The 17,972-nt window shown below is 38.2% G+C and overlaps 1 protein-coding gene across 1 annotated transcript in view; it reads left to right on the top strand.

Annotated features, from left to right (window-relative positions):
- Nucleotides 1-17,972, top strand: part of ROR2 (receptor tyrosine kinase like orphan receptor 2) — a 258,944-nt gene that overhangs the window by 226,993 nt on the left and 13,979 nt on the right. The window lies entirely within an intron of this gene.

Here is a 17,972-nt window from a genome sequence, read left to right as displayed (position 1 = left end):
CATGTGCCTAAAGAAATGCATCCTCTCCCTTTCATTTACTTTTTTGCCTAAATGATATTATATTCAACATGTTCAATTAACAGTACATCTTCAAGATCTTTCCATGTCAGTATATTTCATTTTCCTGAAATTCTTATTTCCTCTCTCTGTACTATTTCATATAGTGGTGGAAATTTAAAAACATTTCCCCTGTGTAGCTATGACAGTGATGCAGTGGTGTACTCATTCTTGTATCCCCTGGAACCCATGTGGAAGACTTTCTTTAGGGTCAATTCTGAGAAATAAAACATACTGGGTCAGAGAATTTACTTCTTTTAATTGATACTGCCAAATGGCCATTCACCATTTACTACCCCGCTATAAAATATGAGAGGACCCATTTTCCTTATCTCCCATAAGATTATTTCCAGATTTGTTAATTTTTGCCAATCTGAAGAATGAAAAATGGTCTCTAACTGATTTTATTCTCCATTGCCCATCCATATGTATGTATGCTTCTTGACATTCATATTTCCTCTCGATGTCAATTGCCTCTTCAATTCTTTGCCCATTTTTCCTTTTATATTGCTTGTTCCTTAATGATTTTTAAGAATTCTTTGTGTCTTATTTTTCCGTCCTGCAGAAATTTGAATTTTTTTCATTTATCAATAATTTTACGTTTTTTTCGTATTATGTCTTATTGAAGAATGTCCTACTTTCCTTGAAAAGTTTCACTGGGATTTTGATTAGAATTGCAATGAATTTGTAGAGAAATTTGGTGAGAATCAATATCTAAATTGAAGTTTCCTTTCAAGGACACTTTCTTCCTGTTTTAAGGTATTCTTTCTCCCTAAAATTTTGTTATGAAAATGTTCACACATAACAAAAAAAATGGAAAGAATTTTATAGCCGCCGTCATATACCTACCAACTGGATTCTAGCATTAAAATTTTGCTCTGCTAGTTTCATCACGTATCTTTCTATTTATCCCTCTATTCATCTATCAAGGCATCATATCTTTTTATTCATTTCAAATTGAGGTGTAGATATCTATGTACTTGTCCTGCAATACTTCAGCCTAGATATCATTAGCAAAAGTTCAGTATTAACTGTTCTTGTTTCTTCTTGAGGTAAAAGTTACATACAGTGAAACGCACAAAACCATTGATAAGGTCCTGCAAATGCATCCAAATCCCTATTTAGGCACTGAACATTCCCATCACTCTAGAAAGTTCCCTCCTAATCAGTTCTCCCCCAACCCAGGCAACTACTGTTCTGAATTTTTTTTCCACCCTGGACCAGTATTGCCTGTTTTAGACATTGGTACAAATTGACTCCACAGAATGTAGTCATTTGAGTCCAGCTTCTTTCACTGAGCGTAATGTTTTGGTTTGCTTGCTCTTGTGCCTTAAAATGTAATTCATGGAAAAGAAAAAACTCGGTAGCTGCACGGTTATTTGAAGTAATAGCCCTAACAGAAGAAGCAATTTTTAAACAAAATTTCCATCATAGAAATTTTATTACCTTCTGGTTAGGTGGCCTCCATACCGTCGTGTTTTTGGTTTATACTCAATAAGCTAGAAAAATTTAGCTGAAGAAAAGGTTGCTATCTAATACACAGTAGTGAACTCATGAAAGATTGCCCTCAGTTTGAGATTTTTGTATTCTAAGAGAACAACTGAAGCCTTTAGATAGGATGTTTTTTTTTTATTCAGTTTTATTGAGATATATTCACATACCATACAGTCATCTATAGTGTACAATCAGCTGTTCATAATACTATCATATAGTTGTGCATTCATCACCCCAATCTATTTTTGAACATTTTCCTCACACCAGAAAGAATAAAAATAAGAATAAAAAATATAAGTAAAAAAGAACACCCAAATCATCCCCCTTCCCACCCTATTTTTCATTTAGTTTTTGTCCCCATTTTTCTACTCATTCATCCATACACTGGATAAAGGGAGTGCGATCCACAAGGTTTTCACAATCACACTGCCACCCCTTGTAAGCTACGTAGTTATACAATCATCTTCAAGAGTCAAGGCTACTGGGTTGCACTTTGATAGTTTCAGGTATTTACTTCCAGCTATTTCAACACACTAAAACCTAAAAAGGGATATCTATATAGTGCATAAGAATGCCCACCAGAGTGACTACTTGTCTCCATTTGAAATCTCTCAGCCACTGAAACTTTATTTTGTTTCATTTCACTTCCCCCTTTTGGTCAAGAAAGCTTTCTCAATCCCATGGTGCCAGGTCCAGGCTGATCCCCAGGAGTCATATCCTGCGTTGCCAGGGAGATTTACACCCCTGGGAGTCATATCCCACTGGGGGGGGGGAGGGGCAGAGTTCACCTGCCGAGTTGGCTTAGCTAGAGAGAGAGGCCTCATCTGAGCAACAAAGAGGTATTCAGGGGGAGACTCTTAGGCACAATTATAAGCAGGTTTAGCCTCTCCTTTGCAGCAATGAGCTTCATAAAGGCAAGCCCCGAGATAGAGGGCTTGACATAACAAACTGTCAGTCCTCAATGTTTGTGAGAACATCAGCAACAACCCAGGTGAGGAAGCCCAACACGTCCGCATTTTTCCCCAGCTCCTCAGGGGACCTTGCATATATACTTTTATTCTCTGCCCAAATTACTTTGGGATATGTTACTATTTCACACTAATCTGTACAAACCTACCAGATCTCACTTCCTATTCAGAGTTCCATGTAATTATGGTATTGGAACAAGCTGACTGTACAAGTTAGATTGTTTAGTGTACTACAGAAAATATAGATCCTGCACCAAATAAAAATCTCTTCCCTTGGTCTCACATGGAAGTTGAAGTTTTAAAACACAGTCAGTATCATCCTTTACCCTTTGGCCCAATTTGCCCTAGTCCTAACCAAGTCTGCTTCATTCATATCTCTAGTTGAAGTATGGACTCTTTTTCAGCTTTTTTAACAGTTGCTGTATGCACTAATACTGACATTCATATCTGCCGAGCTCTAGCTCTGAGTTTCAGGTGACACACAGATACCCAAAGTTCCAGAGACTGATCAGATTATATACAAAGGGATCAGCATCTCAGAATCTGGAGATAGCCATTACAATTCAGGAATAGATGTGACTGCTGTAAGAGCTTACAATCTAGGGACAATTACAATAAGTGTTCCCTTGATAAGCTGTGCTCTGAGATTCAATTCTGAGTTTACACATTGTAGTTAGTCCATATTGGTGAGGCATTATAATGTTTGCCTTTGTTTCTGGCATACTTCACGCAACATGTTGTCTATAGGATCCATTCACCCCGTTGCATGTCTCACAGCTTCACTCCTCATAGTTGCTCAATATTCCATTGTATGCATACACCACAGTTCACCATTCTGTTCCTCAGTTAGTGTACCCTTAGGTCACCTTCACCCATTGCAAATCATGAATACTACCTCCATAAACCCCAGTGTGCAAATGTCCATTCATGTCCCTGCTCTCAGATCTTCCAAGTACATACCCCATAATGAGGTTGCAGGACCTTATGGCCCCCACATACTTAGCTTCTTATGGAGCCACCACAGTGACCTCCAGAAAGGCTACACCATTTTGCCTCCTCACCAACAGTAAATAGGTACATCCTTCTCTCCATGTTTCCTCCAGCACTTTTTCGATAGGATGGTTTTATGTTATAAACAGAGGAGAAATTAAGAGTAGGAGATTTTCAATCATATCAAGACCATAATTGTGCAGATCTCAGGAATTCACTTAATTCTCCACCAGTCTGACATAGTGTCAGTGTTGTCAATGTTCTCAAAGGCAATGAGCTTAGAAACATAGAATGAGCGAGCCTTGTACAGCATGATGTTTGGAGGATAATACACACCAAGTGGATAGGCCTCAGGCTTGTTGAATTGTTGGAAAAGGCACAAGGTGGAAGTGGGCCTACTCCCAATTCACTCCCCTCATAAGCTCTCTCCATTGTAAATGGTTGTGTTTGTTCTGTCTGTGAAGTTTCTCTAGATATGGGTGAGAAAATGCCTTCTCTCTTGGAATATATTTCAGCTGGAATTGGTTGTGTTCCATCTGAGAAGCTGCTCTAGATGAGTGGGTAGGGTTCTTTCCATGGAATGTGCTTCTCCTTGTTATTGGGAGCAACTTCCTCACCAGGTGAACTGCTGCTGGTTTCCTCCTGCTCTCCATCTGCCATGATGCTCTTGTTTTCCTCTCAGAAGTTCTCTCTGCCTGTTCAGTTGATTGAGGTATTCCTCTCTTAACTCTCTCTGTCTAGAGCAAACCTGAGAATGTTTCTTTCTTTGAGGACTTCTTCACTGCTGGCTGGTCCATTTTGAATGAGTTCTGGGTGACTAAGAGGAAGCTTAGTCCTGGCAAGGATGAGAAGCTTCATGTTTGTCTAGGTGATCATAGAACCCACCAGAAGGAGGTACATGCAGGGCAACGTCTGGGGGGTCTCAGATGCAAGCTTCAGCATCCAGATCTTCTCATGCAGTTCAGAATGGTCAACCTCCTGGCCCAGCCATGTGTCTTCTTGGTCACGGAAGCTCTAGCATAATCTTTGGAAGATTCATCCATGTTGTACATGTATCAGTAGGTTGATACTAACTGCTGAACAGTATTCCATTGTATGGATATATAGGCACAGCTCAGAGATATTGCAGTTTGGTTCCTGTACCAGTTTGAATGTATTATGTCCCCCGAACGCCATTATCTTTGATGTAATCTTGTGTGGGCAGACGTTATCAGTGTTGATTAGATTGTAATTCTTTGAGTGTTTCCGTGGAGATGTGCCCCACCCAACTGTGGGTGATGACTCTGATTGGATAATTTCCATGGAGGTGGTACCCCATCCATGGGGGTGGGTCTAAGTTGAGTCACTGGAGCCATATAATTGACCTGACAAACAGAATGAACTCAGTGCAGCTGTGAGTGACCTTTTGAAGAGGAGCTACAGCCAAGAGGGACACTTTGAAAAATGCACTGGAACTGAGAGGAGCTTCAGCCTACAGAGACATTTTGGAGATGGCCTTTGAAAGCAGACTTTTGCTCCAGAGAAGCTAAGAGAGGACAAATGCCCCAAGAGCAACTAAGAGTGACATTTTTGAGGAGCTGAGGCCTAGAGAGGAATGTCCTGGGAGAAAGCCGTTTTGAAACCAGAACTTGGAGGACACTGGCCACGTGCCTTCCCAGCTAACAGAGGTTTTCTGGATGCCATTGGCCATCCTCCAGTGAAGGTACTCGATTGTTGATGCTTTACCTTGGACACTTGATGACCTTAAGACTGTAACTGAATAACCAAATAAAACCCCTTTTATAAAAGCCAATCCATCTCTGGTGTTTTGCAGTCCGGCAGCAATAGCAAACTAGAACAGTTCTGACCACTGCAATAAAGCGAATATTGCAACAAAGTGAGTTACACAAATTTTTTGGTTTCCCAATGCATATAAAAGTTACATTAACACTATATTGTAGTCTAGTAAGTGAGCGATAGTATTTTGTCTAAAAAACAATGTGCATACATTAATTAAAAACTTATTTTATTGCTAAGAGATTATGACTCACCTTCAGTGAGTGGAGGGTCTTGTGGGGATGTTGATGGCTGCTGACGGATCAGAGTGGTGGTTGCTGAAGGTTGGGGTGGCTGTGGCAGTTTCTTAAATAAGACAACAATGAGGTTTGTTACATGGATTAGCTCTTCCTTTCATGAAAGATTACTCTGTAGCACGTGGTGCTGTTTGATAGCATTTTACCCACAGTAGAACTTCTTCCAAGATTTCAAGAGACATTCCTCTGGAAACTCTACCACTGCTTGTAATGGTTAGGTTCATGTGTCAGCTTGGCCAGGTGATGGTACCCAGGTATCTGGTCAAGCAAGCACTGGCCTAACCATTACTGCAAGGGCATTTGTGGCTGGTTAGTAAACCAGAGGCTGGTTTGTTAAATCATCAGTCAATTGGCTGCAGCTGTGACTGATGATGTCAACGAAGGGCATGTCTTCCACAATGAGAGAATGCAGTCAGCTGGATTTAATCCAATCACTTGAAGACTTTTAATCAAGACAGATAGAGAACCTTCACTTCTTCTTCGGCTGACAAGCAAAGCGTTTCCTGAGGAGTTTGTCAAAGTTGCCAGTTCATTTCCTGAGGAGTTCATCAGACATCTTCATTGGAGTTGCCAGTTTGCTGCCTGAGGAGTTCATTGAACATCTTCATTGGAGTTGTCAGTTTGGTGTCTGCCCTACGAAATTTGGACTCCTGCATACCCACAGTTGCGTGAGACACTTATAAATCTTATATTTATAGATATCTCTCGTTGATTCTGTTTCCCTAGAGAACCCTAACTAATACACTGCTTTATCAACTAAGTTTATGGAATATTCTGAATCCTCTGTTGTCATTTCATCAATGTTCACGAGAAATAGATTCCATCTCAAGAAACTGCTTTCTTTGCTCATCCAAAAGAAGCAGCTCCTCATCTGTTAAAGTTTTTCATGAGATTGCAGCAATTCGGTCATAGCTTCAGGCTCCACTTCTAATTCTAGCTGTCTTGTGATTTCTACCACATCTGCAGTTACTTCCTCCACTGAAGTCTTGAGCCCCTCAAAATCATCCATGAGGGTTGGAATCAACTTCTACCAAATTCCTGTTAATGTTGATATTTTTACCTCCTTTCATGGATCCTGAGTGTTCTTAATGGCATCTGGAATGGTGAGTCCTTTCTAGTAGGTTTTCGGTTGACTTTGCCCAGATCCATCAGAGGAATCACTATCTATGGCAGCCATGGCCTTATGAAATGTGTTTCACAACTAATAAGGCTTTGAAAGTTGAAATGACTCCTTGATCCACAGGCCTGCAGAATGGATGTCGGGTTAGCAGGCTTGAAAATAATATTCGTCTCATTCATCTCCATCAGAGCTCTTGAGTGACCAGGTGCATTGTCAATGAGCAGTAATAATTTGAAAGGAATCTTTTTCTCAGGAGCTCTCAACAGGGGGCTTAAAATATTCAGTAAACCATGCTGTAAACAGATGTGCTGTCATCTGGGCTTTGTTGTTCCATTTATAGAGCACAGACAGAGTAGATTTAGCATAATTCTTAAGGGCCCTAGGATTTTCAGAATGGTAAATGAGCATTGGCTTCAACTTTAAAGTCACCAGGTTCATTAGCCCCTAACAAGAGAGTCGTCTGTCCTTTGAAGCTTTGAAGCCAGGCATTGACTTTTCCTTTCTAGCTATGAAAAAGAGCATCTTCTTCCAATATAAGACTTACATCTACATTGAAAATCTGTTGTTTAGCGTTGGTATGTTCATCAGTTATCTTAGCTGGATCTTCTGGATAACTTGCTGCAGCTTCTACATCAGCACTTACTGCTTTACTGTATACATTTTTATGTTATGGAGATGGCTTCTTTCCTCAAACCTCATGAACCAACCTCTGCCAGCGTCACGCCTTTCTTCCGTAGCTTCCTCACCTCTCTCAGCTCTCATAGAATTGAAGAGAGTTAGAGCCTTGCTCTGGATCAGGGTTTGGCTTAAGGGAATGGCTGTTTTGCTCTTCTGTCTAGACCACTACAACTTTCTCTGTATCAGCAATAAGGCTGTTTCGCTTCCTTATCATTTGTGTGTTCACTGGAGAAGCACTTTTAATCTCCTTCAAGAACGTTTCCTTAGCATTTACAACTTGACCAACTGGTGCAAGAGGCTCAACTTTCGGCCTACCTCCTCTTTTGACATGCCTTCCTCACTACGCTTATCATTGGTAGCTTTTGATTTAAGGTGAGAGATGTATGACTCTTCCTTTCACTTGAACATTTAGAGGCTGTTGTAGGGTTACTAATTGGCCTGATTTCCATATTGTTGTGTCTCAGGGTATAGGGAGGACTGAGGAGAGGGAGAGAGCTGGGGGAACTGCCAGCTCATGCTGCAGTCGGAACACAAATTTATCGATTAAGTTTGCCATCTTGTATGGGTGTGGTTTGTGGTGCCCAAACAATTTCAGTGGTAACATCGAAGATCACAGATCACCCTAACAGATATAATAATAATGGAAAAGTTTGCAATACTGCAAAAATTACTAAAACATGATACAGAGACACGAAGTGAGCGCATCCTATTGGGAAAATGGTGCCGATAGATTTGCCTGGTGCAGGGTTGCCACAAACCTTCAATTTGTAAATACACAACATCTGTGAACACACACAATAAAGCAAGGCGCACTAAATGAAGTATGCCTGTAATCCGGTTTGCTTATCCGTTTTCCTCTTCATGGAAATCTGGGCTGATTCAAGCTTTTGACTATTAATGATTATAACTGTTACAAATATTCTGGTAACAGTTTTTTGTGCACTTATATTTTTATTTCTGTTAGGTAAATACATAGAAGTAGAATTACTGGGTGATAGGGTATGTATGTGCTATTTAGTTTTATAAGAAATTTCCAGAACTTTTTATAAAGGGATTGTACCACTTTATCCTCCCACCAGTAGTGTATCAGAGTTCCCATATGCCACATGTTGTCCAGCATTTAGTGGTGTTGGTCTTTAATTTTAGCCATTGTGGTGGGTATGTAGTGGCTCAAGTAATCTTTATGTCATTCTAGCTTCTTGAAAAAATAATTTTTATTAGTCACTCTTTATTTTCAAATAAATGCATTTAAGGCTATAAAGTTTCCTCAGAATACCGTTTTAGCTGCATCTTTTTTCCCCCTAGGCATACAGGCTTTTTGTAGTTGTCGTTTATGATACTGTTTTCTGACTTTTCTTGCATTATCAGTGAATTTGGGCTATATATTTTGTATTTGTGTTAATTTTTTGGCATTTCCTTTGTGGTCAATTATGGAAGGTAAATTTTCATGAATACTTAAATGTTCTATCAAAAAAATGTACTCTGATGGTGGCCACACATTTCTAGATCCATCTATTGGATCAAACACATTAAATATGTTATCAAAAGTGTATGTTTGTTTGTGTGAGTGTGTAGTGACCCGGGTTGTGGATTTCTGAAAATTTGTGAGAATCATGCACCACTTATTCTGGATTTGCCAATCAATTTTCATTTTCTTAATGTTTGTGAATGTTGTTAAATACGTACAGATTCAAGACTGTATATAGTTTTTTGGGATGATGTTTTTTTCAAATCCCTTTTAATGCTTTTCAACTTGAGTTCAGTTTTGTTTATTAATATTGCTACACTTTCTTTTTTTTTTTTTCATATTTGCCAGGAAACTCTTTTACTATCCCTGCCTTATTTTTCCAATAGTTCTGTGTTCTTTTCTTTTATGCAGATTCCTTGTAGATAGCATATCACTAGATTTTTTGGGAGATCAGTGAGGAGGGTTTTCCAGTCTGACATACCATTTAATACATGTAGATCGAGTTCATTTAAACTAATTTATGCTATGAGTAAATCCCACTTTCTTTGGCCATGTGCCTACTGAGTGAAGACTCGTTGTTTTCGTTGATGCAGACAGCCTTACAATGAACATCTGTCTCATGTCTTATGATCCCTGTGGGTGATCATACCAGGAACAGAGATCTGGAAATGGAATTACAGTGTGTATGTTACACCTCTACAAGGTGTTGCCAGATTGCTCCCCAAGGATGCTGAGGAATTTACACTCCCACCTGCAGTACACAAGTTCTGATTTTCCCCCACATTTTCCAGCTTACAGTATTATCCTAGATTTCAAATAGTAATTTATGGTAGTTTTACTTTGGACTTCCCTAGTAAATAATGAGGTTGAATACCTTTTTGTTCATTAAATAGCCATTGAATTGCCCATTGATTTACTACTTTACCCATTTTTTTTTTCTATTAGGATTTTTTTTCTTATTGATTTGTAAGAGTTTTAAATATATTCTAAATATAATCCTTTATGTGGTTTTTACTCCATCTGTAATTGATTTTTATGCCTGGATATAAGGTTGGGATCTTCTGTAATATCTTTCTGTATAGATGGCAAACATCTTAGCACTGTTTAATGAACACTCCAATCTGTCTTCATTAAATTAAAAGTCTCCTCTTTCGTATTTGAATTTCTATACATGTGGATCTTCCTTTAGGCTCTCTCTTTTGTTCCATTACCTTCTGTCCCTGGTCCAATACCCCACTGTTCTAACAGTATAGCTTTTTAATGTATCTTGCTATATACACAGAAAGATTCTTACCTACCTAACTGCTCCTTTTTCAAAATGATCTTGACTATTATTTGCCTTTTGCTCTTCCATATGAATTTTATCAGATTGTATTTTCATCACAGTTGCATAGAATTTATTTTCAGTGTGTGATTTAGTGTTTAAGTTTTTGATGCCCTTTTCCGTAGTTTTAACATTTTCTCCATCAAGATCTGATACATCTTTTGTCATACATTTTTCCAGGTACCTCATTGATTCTGCTAATGATGTTATCTTTCTTTTCCAAATTGTATTTTCAAATTGTTTGTTGACAGTGATTGAGAAAGGGATTGCATTTTAGATATTGACCTTGTATCCAAAATATTGCTGAACTTTTTCATTCACTCTAATAGTTTGTTGTTTATGTTTTTTCCCTGCAACATCCACTGGAATCTTTTCTAAGGGGAAAATAAAGTATTCTACAAACAACAAGTATGGTTTCTATTTTTCTAATTTTTCCCTTTCATTTCCTTTTCTTGTCTTATTGTGCTGCCTGGGATTTCAGCATCATGTTGAAGGAAGTTTTCATCTAGTCCTGGCTTGTTAACAGTGTAAAAATTTGTCACTGATATGAAAAGGCTGAATTTTTGCAACTGCTTTTTCAAATACAAAGGTGACCTTGCAGTTTTTCTCCTTTCACATATTAATACCATGTTATGTGATAGAGTTGCCATAATGGAATAACTTTAGAGTTATAGAGTGAAACCCACTGTTCTGGTTTGCTAATGCTGCCGCAATGCAAAACACCAGAAATGGAATGGTTTTTATAAACGGGGGTTTATTTGGTTACACAGTTACAGTCTTAAAGCCATAAAGTGTCCAAGTTAAGTCATCAACAATCAGGTACCTTCACTGGAGGATGGCCAATGGTGTCCGGAAAACCTCTGTCAGCTGGGAAGGTACGTGGCCGGCGTCTGCTCCAAAGTTCTGGTTTCAAAGTGGCTTTCTTCCAGGACATTTCTCTCTAGTCTTCAGCTCCTCAAAATTGTCACTTGTAGTTGCTCTTGGGGCATTTGTCCTCTCTTAGCTTCTCTGGAGCAAAAGTCTGCTTTCAAAAGCCATCTTCAAAGTGTCTCTGTAAGCTGAAGCTTCTCTTTCAGTTCCAGTGCATTCTTCAAAGTGTCTCTTTTGGCTGTAGCAAGCTTCTTCCTTCTATCTGAGCTTATATAGTGCTCCAGTAATTTAATTCAGACCCACCCTCAATGGGTAGGGCAATACCTCCATGGAAATTCTCCAACCAAAGGTCTTGTCCACAGTTGACTGAATCACATCTCCATGGAAACAACCAAAGGATTCCAGAATCTAATCAACACTAATATGTCTGCCCACACAAGATTGCATCAAAGATAATGGCATTTTGGGGGACACGATACATTGAACTGGCACACCCACTTAGGGTGATTATTCTTTTAATGTACTGTTGACTCTGTCTGTTGACTAATTGCTAGTTGTTGGCTTTTTCACAGTAGGTACTTCTTTGATCCAGTGTCTTGGCCTCTGAGACGCTAGCCTGTTGGTGGCCATTTTTCTGTGGCCGTGATTTGTCCTCTGCATTGCCTATGACTGTGCTTCAATAGACTTACCCTTCCCTTAACTCTCCCTTTATAATGACATGTTCATGAGATCTCTGGGAATTAACCAACATAAAGACAGAAAGAGGGAAAATCAGTTAAGTTTAAAACAGGGCAATCCACACACTCTGCATATCTGTTACCAGAATAACCAGTTTATCCTGACATTCCCTGACTCCTCTCTTGGACCATTTCCCAAAATGTGTAACAGTTAAGAATTTTCCATTGTTGGTCCAGCAGTGTGTCCTGTAAATGTAAATGTAGAGTCGGAGCAGTGGACTAATAATAGAACCTTGCTCTGGCTCTGTGTAGCGGGTGAGCGTGTGGGGAAGCACAGTCGCTGGTTCTTGCCTGTGACCATAAATAGTTGCTGTGAACTCACACCCTCCACGCTCGCCAGTCCTTTTCCCTGGGCTTCTGCCCCAACACGGCTGTACAAGCAGATGCTGGCTGTGAGTTGGACATCGTGTATATGTGTGCGTGTGCAAGTGTGTACATGCATGTGTCGGAGGAGGTGGGGGTGGGTATCCCTGGAGGTTGAGATTTGCTACCATTAAAGCAGTATTTTTCCTTCCATCCATTTTAAGGGGGGAATCGGGGTATGTATGGTGAACAGAAGCTTTAAGAGAAAGCTGTATCTCCTTGGATGTAGGTTCAAAGCCAGGAGTTATTATCAGTTACTCAGGTAGCAGTTTTAGTAACACCCAAAGGATTAATACTAGGCTATGTGTCCAGCATTTCATATATGGGTTTTGTTTTTGTCCTGCTCCTTTAATAAGTGATTCATTTTAACAATGATAGACCCACGCCCACATACCTATTGCACCTGGAACCTGCATGTTGGCCAAGGGTGTTCCCAGAAACCTCTGCATTTGCTTTGTCCTTGCCCCAGACCAGTCTCATGGCCAATGACAAGCACGTGCAGGTATAATGTATTTCACATAAACAACTGCTTCAAAGAAAGAGTTGGTTTTTTGGATGGTGAAAAATTGGATTGTTGGCCTCTGGGAAATCACCTCCCCTAGGGCCATGTCCTCAGCTCTCTTGTTTTCTTAAACAACAAAATGCAGGTAATTCCAAGGCTTCAGCCATTTTCCACCTATCCGTGCATAACCTTGGAATCTCCTTTTCCAAATTTGACTCATCTCCCCAGCTCCAGACCCACATCTTCAGCCAAATAATGGACACAGACTTGTAGATGACCCCAAGGCATCTCATATTTCCTGTGTCTAAACTGAATCGTCTTATACCTGAAATCTCCTTCCATTGCTATTTTTGGAGAGTTGTCCTAAGTCTAGCACACCTTTTATCCTAATTACAGGAAAAGAGCACTGTGGAAAAATAATTGAAATCGCCAACTAACAAGCCAGTAACTAAAACCAACTTCAGGAGAAACCGAGAGGCCTTATTGTTGTTAAGTAAGTTAACTCAGGCAGTAAGTGGACATTTAGTATTTAACCTGCAAGCCATTCAACCCCCAACTTGATTAATTCAAGTTGACCATGATGGAGGAAAGAAGCCAGCCTTATTCTTTTCTCAGTGACATATTAGGTTAGTTTCTCTTTTCTGGAAAATCCTTAAATCCCTTCATGCAGAACTTGGAAGAGTAGAACTTAAATCATTTTAAGGTTATTTGATGCAAGCACTCAGTGACCAAGTAGAAAATCATAAAATAATTACAGAATACACACACATCTCCTTGATTCAGACCTCATAGTGACACAAATCAAAATATTGGTTAGCGATAATGATAATATTAGTACTTGGCACATAGCAATACATTGAATGCTCCCACTACGTCCTTTCATTTTCACCCAAGCCCTGGTACACCCTTATGCATGGAAAAGAGCTTTTTAACGCCATCAGCCTCCAAAGTAGTCCGTGGAAATACTGACCCTCCAAGGAGGAGAGAGTTTGATTCGGTTGGGAGGAACCAGTCACCTGGGCTCTGTGGAAGAGGATAAAGGTTACTTCCCAGTGAACTGGTAACGTGGAAGCCACTGTCTTTTCTGCCTTTCACCATCTGACTTGATCCTGGTCTTCACCTTGGCAAAAGCCAATGTTTCTAAAATTTCCCCAGACTTGGCTTCTTATGACATGTACGTTGGTGTTAGCAATGGACAGTTGGACTGGGCAGACTTTTTGCCACATCTAATTCCAATATGACTTTATAATCTGACACTAGGGGATAGTTCATCTTTGAGATAAAGAGAAATAAATATACAGTATGGTGTCTTATTTTCAAGGAAATCATTCGTTCATTTATTCAGTCATTTCAAAATTTCTGGTAAGGGCCAGCCATGTGCCAGGCTCTGCTGAAGGTTATTGAGGGTGCAACAATGAATGAAACAGACAAAAACTAAAAATTTCTGCCTTGTGTTGCTTGCATTTATCGCAGGATCCAAACCATGTCAGTTTAGTCTCTTTTAATCTGGAACAGTTCCTCAAACCTTCATTGATATTTAAATTTTTGATAAATGCAGGGAAGTTGTATAAATTGTCTCTAAATTTGGGGTTGTCTGATGTTAATTCAAGATTATATGCAGATTTTGCATTTTTTTTTACAGCAATAGTATGTAAATAATGAAGTTTCCTTCTCAGGGTATCACCTCAGGGGATATATGATGTCACTTTGCGCCATACTGAAGATGTTAATTTTGATCAAAATCCATTTTCTCATTACATGGCTATTATTTTTCCTTTTGTAATTAAAAGTAATCTATGGAGACACTGCTAGAAATTTGATAGGACAGTGTTGAACATATAGATCACTTTGTGGAGAATTAGCATGTTAAAAATGTTAAGTATTCCAGTTTTATGAACATGGTATATACTTCCACTTAAATTCCTCTCCTCTCTTTGCAATATTTTGAAGTTTTAAGTGTGTAAGTCTCGTGCATCTTTTGTTAAATTTATACCTAAGTACTTCATGTAATTTTAATGCTATTATAAGTGGTATTTTTTTTAATTGCGTTTGCTAATTGTTTGTTGCTCTTACGAAGAAATATAATTGATTCTTATATACTGACCTTATCCTGTGACCTAGTGAAGATCACATTTGTCCTAATGGTTTTAAAATATATTCCTTACGATTTTCTGTCAATAATGATATCGTCTGTGAACGAAGTTTTGTTTCTTCCTTTCCAATCTGTATGCCTTTTATTGATGTATTGCTCTTTTGTTTTACCGTAATGACTAGAACTTCTATAGCAATGGTGAATGAAGTAGTAGGAGAAAATGTCTTTGGCTTGTTTCCATTTTCAGGGAGAAAGCATTCCTTATTTCACCATTAAGTATGATAGTCATCATAGGCTTCTCATAGATGCACTTTATTAAATTGAGAAAGTTCTTTTTTTTTTTTACTGAGAGTTTTCATAATGTATGAGTGCTGGCTTTTGTCAACTACTTTTTCTGTATCAACTGACATAATTATATGGTTTCTTTCTTTGTTTCTGTGTTTTCAGTGATTTGATTTTTGAATGTTGAAGTGACTTTGTATTCCTGAGATTAAACCCAGTTGGTCTTTTATGCACTTTTTTATTACCTGTTTTTATTTTGCCAGATTCAGTTTGCTAATATTTTATAGAGCATCGTGCTTCTTTGATCATGGGGCATATTCATCTTTAATGTTGCTGTGCTGTTCCTGTTGGATATTTGCATCAGGGTTACGCTGACCTCAAAAAAATGAATTAGAAATAATCTCCGACTCCTTTATTTTCTGAAAGAGTTTGTTTATAATTGTTGATGTTTCTTCCTTAAACGATTATATCACCTGGACCTAGAGTTTTAATTATGGGAAGGTTTTTGATTACAACTTAAACTTCCTTAAGAGATTTAGACCTATTCTGATTTTGTATTTCTATTTGTACCAGTTTTGATGATTGTGATTTTCAAGGAATTTGTTCATGTTTTCTAAGTTGTTGGATTTATGGTACCATATTTATTCATAAGATTTCTTATCATCTTATAATATCTGTGGGGTCTTTGGTGATATTCTCCTGTGCATTCCTGATATGGGTAATGTGTATTTTCTGCCTTTCTTGATCCATTTTTCTAAGGGATTAACAATTTTATTAATTTTTCAACTTTGGCTTTATAGGTTTTTCTATTGTTTGTTTTCTGTTGTTTTTATTTTTTTTTTAATTTCTGCTCTTTAGAATTTCTTTTATTTGCCCCTTTTTTCCAACCTTTATGGTAAGACCTTATCCAATTTAAGCCCTAAATTTCCCTAAATATACTGATTTCATTTTTCATATTTTGTATTTTCATATTCAGTTCAAAATATTATCTAATTTTCCTTGTATTTTCTTCTTTGGCTCAGGGGTTACTTACAAGTGTGCTATTTAATTTCTAAGTATTTGGGGAGTTTCTAGATATTTTTTGTTATCGATTTCTAAGGTAATCCTCTGTAGTTAAAGATTTATGGTTTCAATCCTTTTAAATTTATTATGAATTATTTTATGGCCCAGCATATTGTCTGCCTGAGAGAACTTACCATATGCACTTGAAAGAATGTGTATTTTGCTCTTGTTGGGTGACTTATTCTACAAATGTCCATTAGGTCAAGGTGGTAGTGTTTTTCAGCTCTTCTGTCTTTAATAATTTTTTGACTCATTATGGAAATTGAGGGACAGGTGTTAAGATTTCCAACTATAATTGTGGATTTGTCTTTCTGCCTCTAGTTCCTTCCATTTTCACTCATGTATGTTGAAGCTTTGATACTAGATGCATTCATATTTATGTCTACTTGATTAATTGACCCTTTCGTTTGAAAGGTATTTTCACTGGACATGAAACTCTGGGTTGACAGTTCCTCTTTTCTGTTAGCGCATTAAAACTGTCATTCCCTTACCTTCTGTTTTGCATTGTTTGCCTCCCTTTTCTTTCCTCTTTTATTTATTACACGTTATCTGTGCTGCCTACTTAGCAATTACCAGATCACATCTCTGTTGAATAGTATTCACTTGTCTTCTGAATTCTTTGAGGGACTTTTGAGGAACCCCTGCATTGCCTTGGAACATAGTAGAAAATGTATCTGTTTATTGCTTTTTTCTTTGTTTCAAAGATTTCTCTCCTACAATTTAATGGTGGGGCACACCATCTGAATTATCATCATTTTCCTGAAAGCTTTGTTTGCAAACGAGAAGTTTGCAGGAAAGTACCACAGTGTTATCTCTGATGTAATTTATGGGAAAGATGAAGTAGGTTTTAAGTTTAACGTCTGTGTGTATGTGTATATCTACATAAACACACAGGTATCTATCCATGTGTACGCTTCACATTTATAATCCATCTTTTGTCTTCAAATAGTGCCCCCTCTCCTTGTTCCATATTCCTATAAAAATGCTGGATTTAAAAAAAAATTAATAGACTTTTTTTTTTTTTTAATAAAAGGGGGTTTATTTGGTTACACAGTTACAGTCTTAAGGCCATAAAGTGTCCATCAACAATAGGGTACCTTCACTGGAGAAAGGCCATTGGCATCCGGAAAACTCCTGTTAGCTGGGAAGGCACGTGGCTGGCGTCTGCTTGCTCCCACATGGTGTTTCAAAATGGTGTTCTCCAAAATGAATAGACTTTTTTTTAGAGCAGTTTTAGGTTTACAGAAAAATTGTGCAGAATGTACACAGAGTTTCCATACACTACCCCTCATTCTGGAATTTAACATCTCACATCAGTGTGGTACATTTGTTACAACTGATGAGCCAATATTGATACATTATTATTAACTAAAGTCCACAGTTTACATTAGGGTTCACTTTTTGTATTGGAAAGTTCTATGAGTTTTGACAAATGCCTAATGCCATGTTATCTGCCATTTCAGTATCATACAGAATAGATCCCCTGCCCTAAAAATTCCCCGTGCTCCACCAATTCATCCCTCTCCCCTCCTCCTGAACCCCTGGCAACCACTGATCATTTTGCTTTCTATATAGTTTTACCTTTTCCAGAATGTCATTTAGTTGGAATTATACAGTGTGTAGCATTTGCAGACTGGTTTCTTTCTCTTAGCAACATGCATTTCAAGTTCCTCCATACCTTTTTGTGGCTTAATAGCACATTTCTTTTTATTGCTGAATAATATTCCGTTGCACAGATGTACCACAGTTGGTTTATCCATTCACCTATGGAAGGATATCTTGGTTGCTTGCAGTTTTTGAGAATTTTGTGTAGATATAAGTTTTTAGCTTATTTTAGTAAATCCTAAGGAGTGCTACTACTGGATCATAAGATGCTGGATTTAAAAAAAAAAA

The sequence above is a fragment of the Choloepus didactylus genome, chromosome 10 (genome assembly GCF_015220235.1).
Source record: "Choloepus didactylus isolate mChoDid1 chromosome 10, mChoDid1.pri, whole genome shotgun sequence".
Classification (NCBI taxonomy): domain Eukaryota; kingdom Metazoa; phylum Chordata; class Mammalia; order Pilosa; family Megalonychidae; genus Choloepus; species Choloepus didactylus.
The sequence above is the reverse complement of the archived record's forward strand: the minus strand, read 5'-3'. Positions and strand labels throughout refer to the sequence as shown.